Here is a 6,252-nt window from a genome sequence, read left to right as displayed (position 1 = left end):
AATTATGCTATATTACTTATTCGAAATAAAAAGCCAATTGAAAGTTTAAGAAGCATCAATCAATATTTTGCTATTTAAAATATAACAATTTAAGAGTAAACTATTATATTTTAAAATAGATTTTAAATCGAATATTTATAAAATTCAGGATATCAATGTAAATGAAACCTAGATTTTATAAAAAACCAATTTTTGAAATAGTTTTGAATTTTTGAAAAGCGTGGGCAAATTTTGGGGTATGACAGCTGCCCCTGTTCAATCTTCTTAAACCTGAGGATGTAGATTGGCTTGTGTGCCTATCGGAATCTGAAGGTGGAAGAGGATTGAACACTAGAATACCCAGAAATTTGCCCTTGTTGATGGAGGGACTTTTGTATGAGATGGGCTTAAAGATGCCATCCGGAGGTTGACAGAGAACTATCTGAGATGGGCTTAGAGATGCCACCTAACTGGAATGCTTGTCAGCAACCTGGGGGGTCATGCTTCCCATGGCGCATATATAATAGATCTTCAGAATGTTTGGGGTTCAAGCTTCCAAACGTATATCTGGAATAGAGATTCATAGATGTTCGGGGTTCGAGCTTCCGAAACATCTACCATAGAATTCAGATCAATCGGGGTTCAGGCTTTCGAAACATATCTGCCGTAGATTTCAGAGCATCCGGGGTTCAGGCTTCCGGAACGTTTCTGTTGTAGAATTCAGATTATCCAGGGTTCAAGCTTCCGGAACATATATGTTGTTGAATTCAGATTATTCGGGGTTCAAGCTTCCGAAACATATCTGCCGTAGATTTCAGAACATCCGGGGTTCAGGATTCCGAAATGTTTCTGTCGTAGAATTCAGATTATCCGGGGTTCAAGCTTCCGGAACATATCTGTTGTAAAATTCAGATCATTCGGGGTTCAAACTTCCGAAACATATCTGTCGTAGAATTCAGAGCATTCGGGGTTCCGGCTTCCGGAACGTTTCCGTTGTAGAATTCAGATTATCCAGGGTTCAAGCTTCCGTAACATATCTGTTGTAGAATTCAGATCATTCGGGGTTCGAGCTTCCGAAACATATCTGTCGTAGTTTTCAGAACATCCGGGGTTCATGCTTCCGGAACGTTTCTGTCGTAGATTTCAGATTATCCGGGGTTCAAGCTTCCGGAACATATCTGTTGTAGAATTCAGATCATTCGGGGTTCAAGCTTCCGAAACATATCTGCCGTAGATTTCAGAACATCCGGGGTTCATGCTTCCGGAACGTTTCTGTCGTAGATTTCAGATTATCCGGGTTTCAAGCTTCCGGAACATATCTGTTGTAGAATTCAGATCATTCGGGGTTCAAGCTTCCGAAACATATCTGCCGTAGATTTCAGAACATCCGGGGTTCAGGCTTCCGGAACGTTTCTGTCGAGAATCTGGGGTTCAAGCTTACAGACTGTATATTTGATAATGATTGATTTTGTTGATGATATTTTCCTGGCCGGTTGGTCGACCTGAAAGACAAAGCTAGTTTTATGCAATGTCATGATGCATGTAATGCATGTTTTTTTTGAAAGTGTTATGCATATGCGATGAGGTGTATGATGTATGAATGCAAAATGTTGTTAATGACGACAATAGATTGTAGCAGTGTTTTGCGGGGAAAATAAATCCCTGACTGTTCAACGCCTTTGAGAGATTATTTGAATCTCGACTTGACTGCCCCAGATGAATTGGACAATAACATGTCATGCCCCTTGTACATATTGGCGTTTTAGCCAACTGAGCCCATCGTAGGAGATATTTTTGCTTCTCGGAGTACTTCTAAAGCATGCCTGTCGGGAGGGCTTCTTGAGATTTGTGCTGTTATAAGTAACATGCCCCAGTATCATGAACTTAGGAACAATGCCCCTGATTAATCCGGGTCGGAGGTAATTTTCAACTATGCTTGGGTGAATGCCCCTGATTGTTCGACACTTCTGAGAGATTCTTTGAATCTTGACCTGATTGCCCCAGATTGACTGAACTATTACTCAACGGAGTATCCAACTGCTTTTGTGCCCCTGAGGGTGGTCAGAATTTGAGATATTCTCGCTTGAACTCAACGGAGTTTTGAAGCCAACTTGTCCCTTGAAAGGATTAAAATTTTCATTTGCAGTTCATGATGTAAGCTTTCCTGGTGTCAAGTACTTGTTCATATGCAAAAACGTTTATTATGAGAAACATAATTCTAATGCAAAGTTCATGTTTGTCTTGAAGTTTAAAAGATTTTTTTTTTGAAAGGATGTCAAAACATCGATTTTTGTGAAAGGTGGTGTGATACCAACTCAAGCGTTTAGCATAACTCCTAGGAGTCAGTTTACCGTATTCTCGTTACGGTATGCTTTCGAATTAATCCTGCTTCAATTAGGACTTTTGAGGGTTGTAACGTGGCCAGGTTCATGGTTTTAGAAAAAAGATATATAGGCTCAAACTTTTATTGGTGCCCACCCCCTTCGTGATGTTCTCCAACCTACGTTCAGTCAACCCGATACGAGTATTCATCCTTCAAGAGGAGTTTGAGACGATTGAGGAATCAATTAGACTAGTTGGGAAAGACCTGTTCTAATAAAGAATATGCTAACAAGATTATGAGATCTATGTGCAAGGAATGAAAACCAAAGGTAATGACCATAAAAGAATCAAATGATCTTAGTTATTTGGATATCATAAAACTGTTTGAAAATATGACTGAACATGAGAATGAAATGAAATGGCTCGCTGAAAGCAAAGTAAAGTCGAAAAATAAAGATAAGGTAAAAGAAAAAAAATCGGGATCTATCCTTGAAAGCTTCATCGTCAAGGAAAAAGAAAAATAAGAACGAAGGTGATAGTTCTAACGGAGACTCTTCTAAAAAAGAAGAGATGAGGTTATTCGTCAAATTCTACAATCAACATGTGAGGAAACATAAGCTCAAGCAATCCAACAAAAAATATAATTAATTTCAAGAAGTCACATCCGTACAACAAAGAATATAATAGAAAAGAAGACGATGTTACATGCTTTGAATGCGGATAATCAGGTCACTATAGAACCCTTGACTTGCTTGAATAAATAGAAAGAGTATTTCACCTAAAGCTACATGTCATTATTGTGGTGATAAAGGTCACATTAGGCCTCTTTGCAATGTTAAGAATGTAAAATTTCCTAATGGTACCATGGCTTGGATACCTAGTGTTCTTTAACTAACCTTCAAGGACCCACTAGTTTGGTACCTAAATTATATGTTTGATTGGTCACTCGGAAGGTGATGATGCATAATGTTATTGCAACAAAAGGCAACCTGATTAGAAGGGAATGCATATGGTTTTGAGGTGCTCTATCTAAAATCATTTTGTGAAAATAGGAGACCACTTATTTCTTATATGCAAGTACACCTTACTTTTTAAACAATGAATGAAGCGATTGTTTAACATGATCATTGATAGAACTAGTTATGAAAGCTTATTCAAACTTGCTGGTAAAAGTTGGAGCTCTTAAATTTATATTTTAATCATGACCCTCGTCATAATAATTTTTTGGAAAAGTTGACACACAAGAAATGCTATAAGTTTCAAGATGGAAAAATTGACTTTGAAAAAGTCATTCTCCATGTTAAACAAATAATCTATATACCATCTACTTCTTTCAAATGGAGCATGTATTCTTTAATGAGTTTGCAATTATTAAATGCTTTGACATCAAATGATGATCTCACACCGCACATAGAATCATACAAGTTATTTGGTGTTTTCTTAGTCATAATTATATTAAATGAAACACATATGAGGCTTGAGGAGGAAATCCTGAATATGTTTGCACCTCTTTCCAAGTGAATAGTAAGAAATCATGTTTGCAATCGAAAGTGCTAACAAGAAGAATTTGAGAATTTTTTTACGTGAAACTGACTCAATGCTAGTTATTTGCACATTTTCTCTTGACATCTTTTAATATAGTGAAATAATATTTTACACACTATCAATTCTTTTAGATTAATGATATCTCATATTTTCATAACGAAAAATGTTTGCGCAGATAAATTAATTAATGTAATTTTTTATGTTAATTATGACATTTGGTTGGATTCATTTTCTTATTTATGTTTTTGAAAAAAAATTAAAAAATAAGTTGAACATGTCCAATAATTATTTTTTGCTAGTTATTTTATTTCTCCTTCTATTTATTTAAATCTTGCGACTTATCTGATTTTGGTAAGTTTTAGATTTTATTTTCTTATTATCAAGGGAAGTATTATAGTATTATCCAGTTCTGCCTGAGCTTGACATAATCCTTGGATGGCTTTCCATCTTTACAACTATGCATGATTTGTTTTCATCACAAGTGGAGTGATAAAGTCATATGCAAGTGTTGTTCTTATCTTAACTAATTGCTAAAAAAAAAATCAGCATAATTCTCCTAATATGTTGAAGTTCATATTTATTTATCATATTAAATTATGATTAAATATAATTTCTATTTATTTTGTCATAATTAAATTATAACTAATATACATATAGCCTTAAAAAAAACAATTATTGGACAGTTGTTTGAATTTGATGATGCTGAAAAGCTAAATATGAAAATATTGTGGCCGACATATATTGCTTAAACTCAAATCCAATTAATCTGTGGTGTAATTATCCATTCAAGTTAATTTATTAATATCAGGTAGTACATGACAAGTCTTTTTCTGCATTTCTGTCAGATAAGCTCGACTTTTATTTGCTTTCTAGAGAGGTTGGTTGTAACTAAACTATCGCCAGATCACAAAATGCTTGCGGATGCCTTTGCTTTTGCTGGAGAGATATACACATAATGCTCTTTAGGGTCTACCATTTCTTTGCATGGTTTAATTCGTGGTGTTTGAATAATATATATTAATTTGTATATAGGAAAACACGTACTTGTTTAAAAAAACATGACAAAAAATAAAAAAAATCAAATCAAATTTTAGTAATAATTTATTCAATTTTTTTATTTCAAGTTTTCTAAAAACAAAACCTTTTTTCTTCAAATATATATAGTACGGTAAGAATTTAATTGAAATACATTAATGAAATAAAGAAGTTTTACACTATCAGTGAATTATAGCCTTTAAATTTTTATAAAAATTTGACTTTTTTTAAATCACATATAAAATATCAATTGTGAATGGATGTGATGTATTGATCGTATAAAATATTTTACACAAACAATGCATAATAATTATTTTCATGCAATAAAAGTCATATTTAAACAAATTTATAGCAAAGAAATATGTGAAGTTCCGTTTTTTTATTTAAGGTTTTTTTTCTTTAAAAAAAGTGTATCTATTTATCAAACTAGTGCGATACCCGTGCATGCGCACGGGTACGTGTTGGTGCCGTGTCATTTGGATCAACTAATAGTTATTTGTCTACCTTAAATTTTTGTAAATATTTTTGATGTTTTGATAAATATTTATTTGAATATATTTGGATTATGCATACCACGGGTACCCGTCGGTCTTGCGCATTGGGTTTTAGGGCACTTAAATAAAATAGGGAAAATGAATATATATGTGTAAGTTAATATAATAAGGTAAAATAATTTAAATAGGTTAAAAATATATGTTGGGCCTTATAGTTTGTTAATATATGCATGTAAGTTAATAGGACATTAAAGTTTATTGGGCCTTAGATGGTTAGCCTTGGTGCAGAATACCTAATTTAATTGTTAGACCTAATATGTTAATAGGCCCACAAAAGAATCCTATTATTGTTATTGTTACATATCGTCGGCATTTAAAATTAAAGAAACGTTGGATTTCATAACTCTTCAACGTGTTGGCAATCAAAGGTTGTGTCTTCTTAAGTCACCCCACAAATTATTAGGAGAAGAGGAACTAACCAACATAGAGTTCATCATATTTTTCAAAATTCTATTTTTTCTTTCAGCAACTCCATTTGATTCAGGTGAGTGAGGGGGGTTACCTCGTGTATAATACCTTCTTTTTCACAGAATTCATTAAAAATTATATACTCACCCCCTTTATCAGATCTAACTCTCTTAATCTTTCTATTTAATTGATTTTCAATTTCAACTTTATAAGAAAGAAACATTTTGAAGGCTTCATCCTTATTACTAACAAGATAGACTTTAGTGTAACTATATAAATCATTAATGAAAGTTATGTAATACCTTTTTCCACCTGTAGTGATTTCCTATGATAAATATTTGTCTCCCAATAGCTTCAGCTGTATACTTTAGAATCATGGAATCCAAAATTTCCTTTGCTAATTTGTAGG

This window comes from Vicia villosa, linkage group LG4, assembly GCF_029867415.1.
Source record: "Vicia villosa cultivar HV-30 ecotype Madison, WI linkage group LG4, Vvil1.0, whole genome shotgun sequence".
Taxonomy (NCBI): domain Eukaryota; kingdom Viridiplantae; phylum Streptophyta; class Magnoliopsida; order Fabales; family Fabaceae; genus Vicia; species Vicia villosa.
This window is presented reverse-complemented; position numbering follows the sequence as displayed.